We start from the raw sequence: 17,715 nt of genomic DNA on the forward strand, positions 1-17,715 counted from the left end.
GGAAATGAAAATTGGTACAGCCTTATGGAAAACAGTTTGAAGCTTCCTCAAAACTTAATGATAGAAATTCCGTATTATCCAGTAATCCCACTTCTGGGTATTTACCTGAAGAATGCAAAAACATTAATTTGAAGAGATATATTCACCCATGTTTATTGCAACATTATGAGCAATAGCCAAGAGTTTGCATCAACCAAATTGCCTTTTGTCTTATGCTGGGTAGAAGCTGTGGTGTATCTATGCAATGGATTACTACTCAATTATAAAAAAATAAAAGCCTTCCATTTGCAACAACACGGATGGACACAGAGTATTATGCTTAGTAAAATATATCAGATGGAGAAAGATAAACACTATGTGATTTCACTTGTGTAGTATCGAGAAACCAAATAATTCAATTAACTAAATCAAAAAAAAAATAAACTTTTAGATTATCAGACCAAATTAGTGGTTACCAGAGGGTAAAGAAAAGGAGTTTGAGGTAAATTTGGTAAAATGTATCAACTGTATGGTGAAGGACAGAAATGGGCTTTTGGTTTTGAGCTTAATGCCCTATATACACATAATGATTTTCAGCGATGCATATCTGAAGCTTATATAATGTTCTAATGCTATATTACTTCAATAAAAATTATGAAATTAGGGCCTCCCTAGGGTGGCTTAGGCAGCTGAGTGCAGGCAGTTGAGTGCAGCACTGTGAGGCTGTCCTCAGCCTTTGCAGTGCCAGTTCGATCCCTGCCAGCTGCAGATACCCTCATGGCACGGCAAGCCTCTCCTGTCTCACCCACTGCTCCCCTCAGTAGTGTATTTCATTAGATCCGCCTGTTCTGCTCCCCACTCTGTCTCTGGTGAATCCTCTCACCACCTGCACCTCTGGCCTGTACTCCGATTCTTGTATAAATAAATAAATCTTTTTTTTAAAGATTTTGAAATTAGACATCCAAATAAATAAATTAAATAAACATCAATCAAGAAAACACTGTGAGGATTGTCCAAAAACCTAAAATAACTTATATCAAAATAGCAATTACAAATCAATAAGAAAAAAGAACATCCATTCAAAATTAGGCTGTAGATGCAAATCTCACACTAATAGAACAAATTGATCACTAAATAAAAGCAAATACTTCTCCTTAAAAACATCTTCCCTTCTTCATTTTGTAAAAATATTTTTCTTATCAAATTCTCTTTGACATTTGAAAAATTATTCTTTATAATGTCATAAAATTCTATGACCCTATGCTATGTCACATTTTTTAGAAAGGCTAATTTTTTTTCTTTCCCTAAATTGTTCCTCTAGTTTAATAAGAGCAATTTTAAACTCTTGATAAACAAAAATTGTACACTTTTTAAAAAATTTCATCAAGTAAAATAAGATACTCTTTCAGTAATTCTTCATGATGGTTCTATTCTTTGAGTTACAGTATTTTTTTCCAATTTCCTAATTAGAAACTCTCTCAACATGTTTTGTTTGTTGTGCCTGCTTTCCCCCTCGGAAATGCAACAAAAATGTGGCTGCCTACATAGAATATCAACTTTGGTGCTTCATTGGGTCCCGTCTGCTCCTAGGGTGCCAATGATTATTGACGTTGTGGGCTCTGCATTTATTGAGTGGTTGTTTCCCTCTCTTAAATCCCAGCACTCATAGTTAGGAGGGCATTTCCATGAGACTCACTGGAGGAAAACAGTATATATATGTGTAATCAAAAAGCCTTTCTGCTCCTTTTCTTGCACACATGGAGTCCTGTATCAGAGAAAGGATGTCAGCTGATTTGGCTTCTATAGAATAATTTTCAGAACTCCGGCTATCCTGGCAGATTTCAACACAATGTTCTCTTGTTTGCTCTGCAGCATTTTACTTTTCAGAGCTCTCCCATCCAATTATTACTTGCTTACTGGGATGATGTTCCTAACTTCAAACAAGTAAAAATACATGGAATGTCTTCCTTTTGTATTTTTTGATTGGTGTTACTGTTTTCTTTACTTTCTATGTACTTGAATGATGTTCAAATCTCACATGTGCTATAGCATGGCAGTTTGATATAAATGTCTCTTCTTCTGATCCTGTGACTTTCATCCAGTGAAGTCTGCTTGTTCAAGAGAGATTTTTATCTGAACCCCACTATCTGGTTGTCTGAAACTTCAGGCTGATGGAGTACCAGAAAAAGCGCTGTCACTGTCACTGTCATGATAACTATGTCTCTTTCCCTCTCACCCATTGATGGCCTTCCTTTTCTCTTAGGATTTATCCTCAGTCCCTTCAGATGATTTCCAGAATACAGGGAAAGCAAGACAACAGTCAGTAAGAACAGCATTCACAAAGCAGAATTCATACAACACAGTGGTAACAGTCAGGCATAATGCACATCGATATCACCAAGCTTGCTGGTTTAATGAGTGTTCCTTCTAGATAATTGATTCTGTAGGGCTGGAATGCATCCAAGTAGTTTGCATTTTTAGCAATGATCACATGAGATTCTGATTCAAACTGACCATTGACCACAATTTGAAAATCATTGCATTCGAGTGTTAGCTGCCAATTTATGAACCTTGAGGCACACAATAAAGATTCAGATGATAATGCATTGATTTTTGAAACCTGCTAGTTTTATGTCTTGATGAAACTGCACAGGGAGGCCCTAATTTATGAATTTTAAACTCATTATACTAAATACTGTATATATGTATGCAAATCCATATTTTCTTCAACTATTATACTATGCTTGGTCTAAATTCCATTTTGAGACAATAGTTTTCATTTGGTGATGAAGGAAGAGGGTGTTGTCCTGTGGGTTTTAGTATCATTCTGAAGTTGGTAGTGTATTAGGGGCAACTGGACAGAGTGACTTAGGATTGTTATACTTACTGTATAACAGCATATATGTGTGTTTTCATGTATGTTGTGGGGTGTGTGTGTGTGTATAAAGTACCACAATATACCACATGTGATCTTAGCTGTTCCAAAAGAACAAAATGTTTATATCATATTTGAGAGTAAAGAGATTCATGTCATTCACATTAATAAACAGCAATTTGAAATTCTCAAATTCTGTTGCATCAGGGAAAATGGGAATGATTAGTAAATTTCTACACATATGTTAGAGAAACTTCAAACCACAGACAAATAACCAAAGAGTGAAAAATCGTTACAACTAATACACATGGCACATGAAATTACCAACCCAATGCAGACCATAGCAGAGCAAACAATACATCCCTGAGACAGGAGGAGTAGTGTAATGACTGTCTTTCAACCTTACTGTTACCATGTGACAAAGTGAGATACCCTTTTGCTTTTTTTTTATGTTTGGCTAGTTAGCTTAAAAGATGAAATAGTGTCTTGGCAAACAACCTGTATTCTTTAAGAAAGTAAACATGACAAATTATTAAAGTTATTTATTTTGTAAGAATAGGCTGTTTTGAAGAAAAGTCAAGAGCTTAAAAGGTTTTATTATGATAAGATGGCAATGCTTATGCACATAAGATGAACACATTTATTAAATCACACGTGCCAATGAAGGTTGTGAATATCTCCTACTGAAGTAGCACGAGGCCACTCTTATTAAAGGTAATGAGGTGTAGTCACTTGAAAATATGTCCTACATCTAAATGTCTATAAAATGCAAACTAGACTAACTCCGTTGAGTTATGTTAATAACCAGTGAAAAGCATCTTATTCTGAAGTATTTCAAAAACAAATTATTCAAAGAGTCTACCAGGTGTTGTAGAAGGCAAGAACAGAGGAAGTTTGCTTTTGGGTGTTTTCCAAGTCACCTTTAGGAGTACTCCAGAGCTTCTGAAAGTGGCTTATCAGTACACATTTGAATATTTTAATTATACACTTCAAAAAATACTTTAGAGTCATTTGACTAAAAGTGCAATTTGTGTATTACATTTTAGTACTTAAATCAACTATGAAATAGCATTTTAAATTAAAATCCAATACACTTTGCATTCACTCTGTTCAAGAAAATTGAAGCTAATTATAACTCTCAAATTAAGCAAGACTCGGGGAGCTAACAATGCAATTTTTAGACTACCCGTACATTATTAGATGTGAAAATAACTATACACTTATACTCGAGAAGAAAACTACCAAAAGAAAGGTGGAAGGAGAATGGTGGTAAAAATAATCTCATGGAATAAATTTTCAAGGATTATATTTGCAACTCAATTGTCTAATTACCTCTTTCCAAAGATCTTTCTTCACTATATATCTGAGGAAATGGTGACAGATTTTCCATGTGGCCTCCTTAGGCCATTACCCAGAATACATCTCTGATATTTAAACTTAGGATTCCAGTGACACTGCTGGTCAGTTCACCATTCCTTCTGCTATATACTTTGTATATTTCATTCTATTTTTCATGCTCTGTCAGATTGATTTTTGTTCCTCTCTTTTCTCCTTGCTCTTTTATGAGCACAAATGTTATATTACTCATAATTATGCCTTTATGATCATTATAATAATTGATTAACTATATTTCTGCCCACATTTGGTTTTGGTTTTTATCAAAGCACATTTGGTTTTGTTTTTTATCAATATATTTATCTTGTTTTCTAACTACAACTTTATCATTTTTCTCAAAGGAATTTTACTCATAATTATTATGAAGTCCTTTTAGTTTTCTTTTTCACTTGTTGAGGTATGAGTTCTCTATTGAGGTTTTTTATTATCATGAAATTATTGTCTCATTTGTGCTTGAAAGATGTTTGCAAACTTCTGTTGAGTGGAATGTAGTTTATTTTCACCACTATATTTTTCACTCCTCTCATTAAATCCTCTATCTTTACCAGTTCATATTCAGAGGTGACATTAGTGATGCAGGGTTCCAACCTTCAGGAATTACCTGAACTTACAATCTTCTTAGGCCAGATCCTAGTTGATTTGCTTTCTGCTACTCCCAACAAGGATTGAACAATAGCTATTATACTTGGCAGAGAGTGTATTTCTCTTATTTCTCTTAATTACTCTACCATCTTCTGTCCCTAGTTTCAGAGTTTCATCCAACTTCCGAGGTCGTATGGAGTTTGATTCAACAGACCTCAGAGGAATTGAACACTGACTTGCTTCTACATTACTTTTGGTGTGGGACTTCTCTATATTTTTCAATTATTGGTCCTATAACCCATCCATGATTGCTATATTTTTGTAATTAATGCAAAGATTGATAATTTGCAACAGTCGCAGCCTGAATCTGTGGGATTACCTGACTCCTGTAAATTCTATCTTGAACATAAATGATTCGTTCACATGGAATATATTTATTAAAGCATGAGGTTTTCAGATAGATTTATGGCATCTCCAGAACAATTTAAGAATTTTACTATATCTTTAATGATTTAAAATCCTTGCTTTGGGCCTCCCCGGTGGCGCAGAGGTTGAGCGCTGGGTTGGGAAGATGCCCGCAGCCTCTGCGGCGCCGGTTCGATCCCCGGCTGCTCCCCGGCCACCGGAGGAGGGTCCCACATGGTGCGCAGACCTCTCCTGACTCCCACTGCTCCCCTCAGCAGTGTGCTTTGGTCCTTCTGCCTGCTCTGCTCCCCGCTCTGGCTGTGGTGAATTCTCTCACCCTCCCGCACTTCTGACTGTACCCAGTGCATGTATTAACAAAACAAACAAACAAATAAATAAATAAATAAAACATGCTATAAATAAATAAATAAATAAATAAATAAAGCCTTGCTTTGTCATAAAAATTACCTATATACTTCTTTCTGGTTGTGTTTATTTCTGTGATAGTACCATTCTGTTTTGATAGCTAAAGAACTATTAACTATTTGCGAGAGCTAGTATTTCCTTGAAATATTTTTTTATAAATTTTCTGGCTATCTCAAACATATGATTCTTCTGATAAACTTTAATACCTTTCAGTAAACAGTAATTAAACAACCTTAATAATTCAATGAGAATTTTGTATCACTTGTCTTATATTTAAAGAGAATTCGTATATTAACATCATTAATTATCTAATAGCCTTAATTCCTCAAGGATCCCCAGATTTTGCCATCATATTAACTAAAACGCCAGTAATTATATTTTCTTATATATCAACATCAATACACCTCTTTCAGTACTTTCTTGATATATAATGGCTAGCATTTTCAGAGCAGCATTAAGACTTCCAGGTAAACATAGTACTCGCTTTTTTTTTTTTTTTTACAGACACACGCACATAGAAGAAAAAAAAGGCATGGTATGAATTTATGCCTGTGTGTGCCATGTGTGTCCATATAAATCTAAATAGATAGATGGCAGAGTTAAAATTACCATAGAAAGGTATATTAAAAAATATACTATTGGCCTCCCCGGTGGCGCAGCGGTTGAGCGCTGGGTTGTGAAGCTGCCCGCAGCCTCTGAAGTGCCGGTTCGATCCCCGGCTGCTCCCCGGCCACCGGAGGAGGGTCCCACATGGCACGCAGACCTCTGCGCAGCCAGCTGCTGTCCTCAGCAGTGTACTTCCGTCCTTCTGCCTGCTCTGCTCGCTGCTCTGGCTCTGGTGAATTCTCTCACCCTCCTGTGCTTCTGACTGTACCCAGTGCTTGTATAAATAAATAAATAAATCTTAAAAAAAAATCATTAAAAAAAAATACTATTCACTTATGCACATACCATCTAATAAATTTCTAGTTTCTTAGAAACTCTGGTGCCTCTCCCTTTGTATCTCTGAAAAACAACCACTATCTTAAATTTAACGAATTGTTCACATTTATTTTCTTACACTCATAATAAATGTGGATATTTCTAAGCAATAGATAATATTGTTATGTGTTTATACATTTTTATAATCCCTACATATTCTATATACTTCCCTATCTCTTTCTTGTTTTATAAAATGTTATATTTACAAGAGTCATACTTTTAGACACATGTCATTTGGGTTCTTTTATTTTTATTCTTGTATAGCATTTCAATGTGTAAGTACATGACATTTTGTTACTAAAATTAAGATTGTACTATAATTTGCTAAGCTAAAGATAATGCCATAAATTTTCTGGCATATATTCCCCTACACATATGTGGGAAAATATTTCTAAGTAATGTTATATAGCCTTACATAGTGGTGTGTCCGAGCAGTCTGGCATCAGCTTAGAAGAGTCAACTAGATATCTCTCTTCCTATTTCCACATTTAGTATGTTACTTTGTCAGCTTGAAATAAGCAATGGTTTATTTACACCAAAGAATATATCAAACACTATCAATCATCTAACACACCCCTTCCAGAAACTTAGCAGTTCACCGCTGTTTATACACACAGGAGTGAAGCAGTTAATTCACAGGAGAGATATGTCTTAATTTTTAACCGTGAAGATATGTCTTCATAGATATCTGTGGATTGTTTTCTAAAATCTTTGAATCCATGATACCACATCAGTTTTTGAACATCTCCATTGTTCTGTATATTCCACCATATATGGTAATGTCACACTTTAAAACTTTTTAGTAAATATCTTCCCCCAATACAACTAAAACTGTACCTTATTCACACGTATTTAATAGGCATTAAGGTTTACTCTTCTATCAACTATCTTTTATTTATTAATTTCCAAATTATTTGACATATACTAGGATCCTTTCCTAAATAGCTATTTATCCAACTTTCCAACTACCTATTTTCGATAATTTCTTCTACTGTGTGCCTTTTATTTCAGTATCTTATAATTGACTTGCTGAAAAGAAATGTTAACATAATTTCATATTCTTCCTTTTACAGTTCAATTTTGAGTTCTGATTTTAGGAAGTTCTCTATACTTTTTGATAAAAGAAACTTTTTTTGGTAAAAGTTTGTAAGAGTTTTTCAGTGTGTTTATATACACTTTATTTCATTTTGTATATAGCATGAAAATGGCATTATTGATTAAATTCTATGTTTCTTCATATGTATAGAAGTTTTTATCTGAATTATTTCTTGAATAGTTTCTGTTTTCCCTAGTAACCTACAATGGTAGCAGTCACATATCAAATTTATAATATATAATATTTTATCTATTTCATATACATATACTGATATGTATTTGTATATATCTGAATACCTATACCTTTTAGTGCTTTAATGATACTATAATTACTTATCAATAAATACTCCTTTTAGATTTCTTTTAATCAAGGCTTAGAATTTTCTCATAAGGTCATGGACATCTTTTTTACAAAGACCTCAAAATCAGCTACTGGATGTGGCACATAGAAAATAGTTCTGTGACATATTATCTTTTCTTCTACAAATTTAACTATTTGCAATATGTATAAATAAAGAGAATATATAAAAGGGAAGCATGACTTCTACTTTATAATTCAAGAGAAAATTCAAATCTCTTTCAACTATAAGAATGAAATGATTTCATCAACCAACAAAAGTGACTACATCAATGATTAACATTATCAGTGATTGACTGACTATAAGAACTATAAAAATTCATTTCTATATTTACCCCTATTTCACACAGATAGTGAAAAGTCTATAGCAATGAGACATAACAAAATTGTAAACTCTTCGCAAAAATCATCAAAAGGTCTTCAAAACTAAGAGTATGAAGTAAATAAATATTACTGCTATTTTTAAACAAGTCATAAAATTATAAATTTCAGTGACATTTTTGTGTCATTTGATATAGTAAGGGAAAAAAAAGTTGTGAGAGAATTAGCGTATTTCAACTTAAGAGTAATAAAATATATCAGAATTGCACAACTTTCACACCTATTTGCTGAGTTGAGAGAATTTTTTGAAATAGAAAATACCTAAAACATATTTATAAATTGTCTGAAATTCTTCTAAGAGCCTACAAATTGATTGTTACATATTAAAAAATCAATTGATTCATTTTCTAGATTACCCAAACCCAATAATTTTCATTGTGTAAGAGGTCATGGTTAGAATTTTAAATACAATTCTGGATCATTTACGTCTATGAGTATATAAGATATATTTACAAATAAATAATTATTGAATATCATAACAAGTCGTCATAATCAGCTGACACTTTCATCACCAATGAGACAGACACTTCTATCACCCATGAGAGGGTGATAAGAAATGCAAACATAGAGCACAGGGAAGTGATTCCAGACGCGCCATATTTAAGACAGGGAGCTCGCCTCCTGACCTCACCAAAGCTGTGTGGAACTGAGAAAGGGCCGACCCCACAGTCAGAGGTGACCTGATATCCCGCACAAGCCAGGCCCCGCCATTGGCTCCTGGTTGGAAACCAGAGAGGGATACAGGGATTGGAATCCAGGAGGTGATCCAGGCCCCACCGTGGCAGACTAAGGGCACAGAGAAGTGCCTCCCAGTAGCGCTATATCTAAGACAGGGAGCTTTGCATCCGGGCCTCACCAAAACTGTGTGGAACTGAGAAAGGGCTGTCCCCACAGTCAAAGGTGAGCTGAAAGCCCACACAAGCCAGTCTCTGCCACTGACTGCAGGCTGGAGCCCAGAGGGGGATCCATCCACCAGTGGGCAATCTGAGGGAGCAGGGAAGTGCCTCCAAGACCACCCATCCTTAAGACTGGGAGTTTTGAGTCCAGACCTCACCAAAACTGTGTGGAACTGAGAAAGGACTATCCCCACAGTCAGAGGTGAGCCGAAAAGCATGCACAAACCAGGCCCTACGTCTGGCCTTGAGTTGGAACCCAGAAGGGGATCCAGTGATTAGGTGCCCAAGGGTGATCCAGCCACTGCCAGGGCAGTCTGAGGGACCTCAAGACCACCTCTGGTATTAAATAAATACAGAAGGGGTGTATTTCCAGGGACATCACCCATCAACAAATGCTTAGTAAACATGCCCTACTGGACTTCCGGTATAACAGTATTGGACTTGATTAGGCCACCAGTTTCTAACATGCCAGAAGGAGCACAAAAAAGAGATGCCAGGCAGTACCAATGACACAGTGCCCCAATGAATAGGACAAATTAGAAAACAAGCAGCAGGGAGAAGAAAGACTATCAGCAACCAAGCAAGTCCTCAGGGAAAAGACATACCACAAAAAGAAAATCACCCATCAGGTTGCAATAATAGTAACTTGGAAGAACTTCTGAGCTTTCCAGACAGAGAATTTAAAATTGCCATGATTAAAAAACTGAAAGAAGTCATAAAGGAAAACAATGATAAGGGAAAAATAATCAACAATTAGAAGAATGAAATTGAGTCCCTAAAGAGGGAAGTGAAAGAAATGCAGGCAATCAAGGGATTAATGGAGGAGCTAAAGAACCCTGGGAAAAGCAGTGAAAGCAGAATAGATGAAATGGAAGAATGAATAAGTACTCTCGAAGACACATAAATAAAAAGAACCCAAGCAGAAAAGGAAAGAGAAATATGAAGGAAAAACAATGAAAAAAGACTTCAGGAACTATCGGACTCCATGAGGAAAGGAAATATAAGAGTTATAGGAATCCCACAAGGAGAGGAGAGAGACATAGGAATAGAGGAAATATTCAAGGAAATAATTCAAGGAAAATATTCAAGGAAATAATAAAACTTCCCAAGTATGAAGAAGGAGCTGAGAATAGACATATAAGAAGCAAGAAGAACACCAAACTTCCATGGCAAAAGGAAAAATACAGCAAGACACGTAATAGTAAAGGTCCCAAGAATCCAAGACAAGGAAAAAATAATGAAGCAGACAAGAGGGAAGAAACAAGTAACATACAAAGGAAAACCAATGAGGCCGCCATCAGATTTCTCCGAAGAAACACTACAGACAAGGAGAGAGTGAAGGGACATAGTCAACAAACTCCAAGACAACAAATGCAACCAAGAATACTTATTATCATCTCTGAAAACAGACATCAGAGAAAATACATATGTAGTAGGAGACTTCAACACACCACTATCATCAATAGATAGATCAACAAGACAAAAAATAAGAAAGGACACTAAAGCTCTAAATAAGGATCTAGACCTCATGGGCTTCACAGTCTTTTGTAGAACACTACACCCAAAAAAATCTAAGTACACATTTCTCTCAAGTGCACACAGATCATTCTCCAGTATCGATCACATAATGGGACAAAAGGCAAACATCAACAGGTACACTGAGACTGAAATCATACCAACCATCTTCTCTGAACTTGAAGACATCAAACTAGAAATAAACCATAAAAAGAAGTAAGGAACCCTCCCACCTCATGGACATTGAAACCCATACTGCTGGAAGATGAATGGACAAATGAGGAGATCAGAGAAGAAAGTTAAAAATACTTTGAGTTGAATGATGAGGACACCAATTTCCTAAATGTATGGGATGCAGAAAAAGCAGTAATAAGAGGAAAACATATAGCAATACAGGTTCATATCAAGAAACAAGAAAGAACTGAAAGAAACAACCTAATCTCACATCTCAAAGAACTAGAAAAAGAACAACAAAAAAACCCTAAAACCAATAGAAGAAAAGAAATAATAAAAATCAAAGCAGAAATAAATGAAATAGAAACTAAAAAAAAAAAAAAATCCAAAAGATCAATGAAACCAAAAGTTGGTTCTTTGAAAGAAGAAATAAAATAGACAAACCCCTAGCCAGGCTCACAGAGGAAAAGTGGGAGACAGCACAAATAAATAGGATCACAAAGAAAGAGGAGAAATCACAACAGACACAGCAGAAATCAAAAGAATAATCTGAAACTACCATGAACAGTTATATGCAAACAAGCTCAACAATCTAGAAGAGATAGGCAAATTCTTACAACTTTACAATCACCCAAAGCTAGATAAAGAAGAAATAGAACACCTAAATAGATCAACTGCATGCAGTGAAATTGAACTGGTAATCAAAAACCTCTCCAAAAACAAAAGCCCAGGACCAGATGTATTTACAAATGAATTCTACCAAACATTCAGAAAGGAACTAATGCCTATCCTTCACAAAGGCTTTCAAAAAATTTGAAGAAAGGCATAATACCAAACACATTCTATGAAGCCATCATTACATTAATACCAAAACCAAACAAGGACAACACAAAAAAAGAAAACTTCAGGTCAATCTCTCTAATGAACACAGATGCAAAAATCCTCAATAAAATTTTAGCTATCAGAATCCAACAATGTATCCATAAGATAATTCATCACGACCAAGTAGGATTCATTCCAGGGACACAAGGATGGTTCAACATCCAAAAATCAATCAATGTAATCCAACACATCAACAAAAGAAATATAAAAACCATATGATACTATCGACAGTTGCAGAGAAATCTTTTGACAAAGTAAAATACCCATTTATGTAACAGCCCTTGAAACTCTCGGGATACAAGGAACATACCTAAACATCATAAAAGCCATATATAGCAAGCCCATAGCCAATATCATTCTCAATGGTGAAAAGTTGAAAGTATTTCCATTAAGATCTGGAACAAGACATGGATGCCCATTCTCACCAATGATTTTCAATATAATACTGAAAGTGCCAGCCAGAGCAATAAGACAAGAGAAAGACATACAAGGAATCCAGAGAGGGAAGGAAGAAGTAAAACTATCATTCACAGATGATATGATAATATACATAGAGAACTCCAAAAAGCTCCACAGAAAAACTAATCGAGCTAATCAAACTAATCAATCAGTTTAGTAAAGTAGCAGGATACAAAATCAACATGCAAATATCCGTAGCCTTCCTATATACAATCAATCTGATGAAGAAGAAATCAAGAAAACCATCCCTTTTATTATTGAAACAAAAAAAAAAAATCAATACTTTGGAATAAACCTAACAAAAAAGGTAAAGGATCTATATAAAGAAAACTATAAAACACTGTTAAAAGAAATAGAAGAAGACACAAAGATATAGAAAGACAGCCCCTGCTCATGGATTGGAAGAATTAACATTATCAAAATGGCCATCCTACCAAAAACAATTTACAGATACAATGCTATTCCAATAAAAATTTCAATGAAATAGAATTTTTCAAAGAAATAGAATTCTTCAAAGAAATAGAATAAATATTGATGAAATTCATACGGAGCCACCAAAAATCCCAAATAGCCAAAGCTCTCTTGAATAAAAAAAAAAGAAGGGAATGGAGGTATCACACTCCCAGACTTCAAGCTATACTACAAAGTCATAATAATCAAAATTTCATGATACTGGAACAGGAACAGACACATGGACCAATGGAACCGAATTGAAAATCCAGATGGCTTCCTTGGTGGTGCAGACAGTTGAGCGCAGCGCTGTGAAGCTGCATGCAGCCTTTGCAGTGCTGGTTCCATCCCCGCCGGCCTCGGAGCAACCCACATGTTGAGCCAGACATCTCCTGTCTCGCCCGCTGCTCCCCTCAGCAGTGTATTTTGTCAGTCTGCCTGTTCTGTTCCCTGCTCTGTCTCTAGTGAATCCTCTCACCCTCCCACACATCTGGCCTGTACCCCAGCTCTTGTATAAATAAAAAATAAATCCTAAAAAAAATATATGTTTAAAAAAATCCAGAAATAAACCCACAGATTTACGGTCAACTAATCTTTGAAATGGAGCAAAGAAAGTCTGTTCAATAAATGGTGCTGGGAAAACTGGGTCATTACATGCAAAAGAATGAAGCTTGACTACTACCTCACACCGTGCACAAAAGCCAACTGAAAATGGATTAAAGAACTAGACACAAGACCTGAAACCATAAAATATATAGAAGGAAATACAGGCGAACACTACATGACATACACCTAAGTAGCATCTTTAAAGACATACTACACAAAACAGTGATAGTGAAGGCAAAAGACAGAGCAACCAAAACAAAGAGACACCCAACTGACTGGGAGAAAAATTTTGCACACAATACTAATGATAAAGGACTGACCACAAAAATCTATAAAGAGAATTAACAAAAACAAAGAAAATAACCCAGTCAAAAAATGTGCAGAAGAGCTAAAAAGAAACTTCTCCAAAGAGGAAATGCAAATGGACAACAGGCATATGAAAAAATGTTCATGGAAATGCAAATCAAAACTACAGTGAAATACCATCTTACACCAGTGAGAATGGCACATATTAAAAAAAAAAAAAAAACTAGCAACAACAAATGTTGGCGAGGTTTTGGAGAAAAAGGAACTCTCCTGCACTGCTGGTGGGAGTGCAAACTGGTCCAACCACTATGGACAGCTGTGTGGAGATTCTTCAGTCTGCTAAAGATGGAGCTATTGTATGATCCAGCAATTCCACTCCTAAGTATTTACTCAAAGGACAAAGAAAAACTAATTCAAAATGGCACCAGCACCCCTATGTTTATAGCAGCACTATTTACAATAGCTAAGCTATGGAAACAACCCAAATGCCCAAAAATAGATGACTGGATCAAGAAGAAGTGGTATATATTCACAATGGAATATTACTCAGCAATCAAAAAAGATAAACTCATGCCATTTGCAGCAACATGGATGGAGCTAGAAGGGTTCGTGCTCAGTGAAATAAACCAGAAAGAAAAAGAAAAATACTGGATGGTCTTACTCATAGCAGAAATTTAGAAAACCTAAATAAGGGACCAGGAAAAAGACTAATTATATAATAAAGTAAAAATTAACAAGCAATAAGCAACTATAAACCAGAGACACACTATGTGGGGCAGGTGGGAAAAGGGAGTCAGAGCAAAACAAGGGTGGTAGGAATTGTATGAGCACTATAACCAAGATGAAAATGCATACATAGTGCAAAAATGAAAAATGATGTAAAAAGTGTATGAAATAAAAAAATTTAAAAAAGAAAGAACCTTCCACACAAACTAAACTTGATAAGGCAGAAAGCAGTAGATAAGAAAAGTAGGGAGGACAAGGACAACTGGTGGAACTTTAACAAATAAAGTAGATATGAATCTAAATATATCCAGAATCAGTTACTTATTATGGTATAAATACATGAATTCAAAGACAGACTGCAGAACAAAAAGTAATAAATACACAAACTACAACTTTTTATTGTTTCCACAACATGCACATTAATATCCTATCAGACAGAGACAGTGAGCACAAGAGATTCAGGGATCAGGGAAGGAAATGAGGTTGAGACAGGTGATTTTAGGGATAAAAGTGCTCTGAGTGATAGAGTTCTGGGGAGAAGGACATGAGGCCTACACACAACCCTCTTACAGTACACACGGGAGCAACCCCAACTGTACACTGTGGGCTTCAGCTGATAAGGAGATATCACAGGTACGACACCCTACTGCAGAGAAGGAATGGCAGGGCCTGACTGACTACAGGTGAGCTGTGAGCCATGTGGCCCAGAGTGGCCTGGGCCCCATCCACCTGCCCCCTCCCCACTGCACAGAGTGAGCAAAGTGTGTTCTCTCTGGGGCCTCCCTGGTGGCGCAAGGGGTTGAGAAGCAACCTATGAAGCAATCCATAGCCACTGCAGCACAGGTTCGATCCTCGGCCAGAGAGCAACCCACATGGCACAGCAGACCTCTCCTGGCTCACCAGCTACTCCCCTCAGCAGTGTATTTCAGTCAGTCTGCCTGTTCTATTCCTCACTCTGTCTCTGGTGAATCCTCTCACCCCTCACACATCAGGCCTGTACCCCAGTTCTTATATGCATAAATAAATCTTTTAAAAAAAAGTGTGTTATCTCTGTGCCTGAGCAGAGCAAGGGTGGAGAGGGGTGGCTAGTACCCACTGTCTGCCCCTCCCCCAGACCAATAGTAACGAGCCCTGTTGCCAGGCAGCTGTTTGTTTTGGAGACAGAAACTTCCACTGTGTTCTGTGCAGTCCGTGAGGCCCACAGACACTGGCAGTTGGTGGCCAAGCCCTGACAGCCTGCAGTGATGGCCATGTGTGCCCTGATGCTGCAGCAGCAGCTGTGGGCTGCCCTGCTGGTGCTACTTCACTGCACTGTACAGGTTCAGGAGTCTTGGAAGTAGCCTGGCAGTTACTCCTTTATTTTGTCCTGTTGGGTTTTACATTCGAAATCAGACAGATTTTGAGCAGAGGACAAGGACCTTCTCCAGAGTACCCAGGGCAAGGCCATAACAAGACCAGCCAGGAGACAGCCGTCCCTGAAGCCCTCCAGGAACCAGACACCGACCCTGCTCCTCCCAAAGTACCAACCATCACCTGGCTACATTGAAGCTGTCTCTGGGTATCCTCAGCCTCCAAAATCGGAGGGCTCACCTGCAAGCCATGAATGCCCATCTCAATGGCCAGATACAGAGGCTGCAGGTGCAGCTTCAGGAGGGGCTGGAGTCCTACCGTCAACGAGTCCTGGCTTTGGAGAGAAGGAGAGCAGAGGAAGAGCAGCAGCACCTGACCATTGTAAAGCTGCTGCTCAGAGCCTGTGAGGGCCTAGACACCGCTCTTCAGGCCCGGGACCTGTACAAGAACATCATCCGCACCCAGACCATAGCCCTGCAGAGAGCCACTACCTGGCACTTGAGAGAGCTCTGCCACTGGGAGCAGAGGGCTCAGGAGAGCCAGGAGGCTGCCATGCCCAAGGAGACGGAGCTACAGAAGCTCAGAATGAGCAGTGGACGCCTCAGGAAGGAGCTGACCAGATGGGAGCCCAAATACCATCTTTCTCCATGTCAGCCTGGTGCTCCTGGAGCTCCTTCTTAGAGGCCCTGTGCTGCCAGGGGCTTTCCTGGGTTCAGCTGTGGTGGGGCCTGGGAGTGGGGTCCCCTCTAGCTGCTGATATCCCATCCTGTGAGCTGTCTCCCCCTCTCACTTTGAATGCCCCATAGATGCCTCACCTCATAACATCTAGTATAGTTTTGTAGTTTAAGATTGTATTTTAAATTAAAAATTTCTGATCATTAAAAAAATAAAAATAAAAAAGTCCTTGCCCAAGCAGTCAAAAATGTTAATTATATTGTGTTTAAAGGATGTATTTTGTATACCTTGAAAATTTTTACATTTACTGAGACTCGTTTTATGGCCTAGATGATGATCTATCTAAATGTTACCTGCATAACAGAAGAAAATAAGTATATTCTGCTGTTGTTTAGTGGAGGGTTATAAAAATTCAAAAAAAAAAAACTGTATCTTTACCAATTTTTACCTTTCCAATCTATTTGAGATAATGTAAAATTGACCTATCTGACTATAATTGTGAGTGTCTTTATTTTTCTATTGTTCAACAGGCTTTTTCTTCATATAATATGGAGCTCTGTTATCAGGTGACAAATATTTGGGGTTGCTATGTCATCTTATGTATCATCTTTATGAAACAGGTTTATTTAGTTGTGATTACATTTTTGCTCTGAAATCTAATTTGTCTAAATATATAGCCACTCCAGCTTTCTTTTGGTTAGTGCTAGCACTTGGCATCTGTTTCTATCCATTTGCTTTAATCTATTTACATCTTTGTACTTAAATTGTATCTCCTGTAATTATCATATAGGTCTTACCTTTATATTTAATTAGACCAATGCTTTCTGGTAATTGTATACAGAGAATATTTACATTTAATGTAACTACTGATATGGTAGGATTTAAGTCTAAAAAAAGGAACTTATATTTGTATGTTTTATTTGGCAGTCACGTTAGATGGATGACATGAGTGGCACACTCTGAGTCCTATTACTATTTTCTGGAGAAGGGTTGGCCCTTGAGATGGAGTGGGGTCTGGCTCAAATTGACTGACTCAAATTCTCTTACTCCTATGGATTGTGACAGATTTTATAAGCTATGGTATCAGTATTCATGCTAAATGAAGAAGATACGATAAGTACAGTCTTTTAGATTTCATTGATCAGCTGTGACAAATGAAAGAAATGATTAAAAAGATTTACCTCCTCAAAAAAAATGCA

This window comes from Talpa occidentalis, unplaced genomic scaffold, assembly GCF_014898055.3.
Source record: "Talpa occidentalis isolate TD23 unplaced genomic scaffold, MPIMG_talOcc4v2.1 talOcc4.5, whole genome shotgun sequence".
NCBI classification, from domain to species: domain Eukaryota; kingdom Metazoa; phylum Chordata; class Mammalia; order Eulipotyphla; family Talpidae; genus Talpa; species Talpa occidentalis.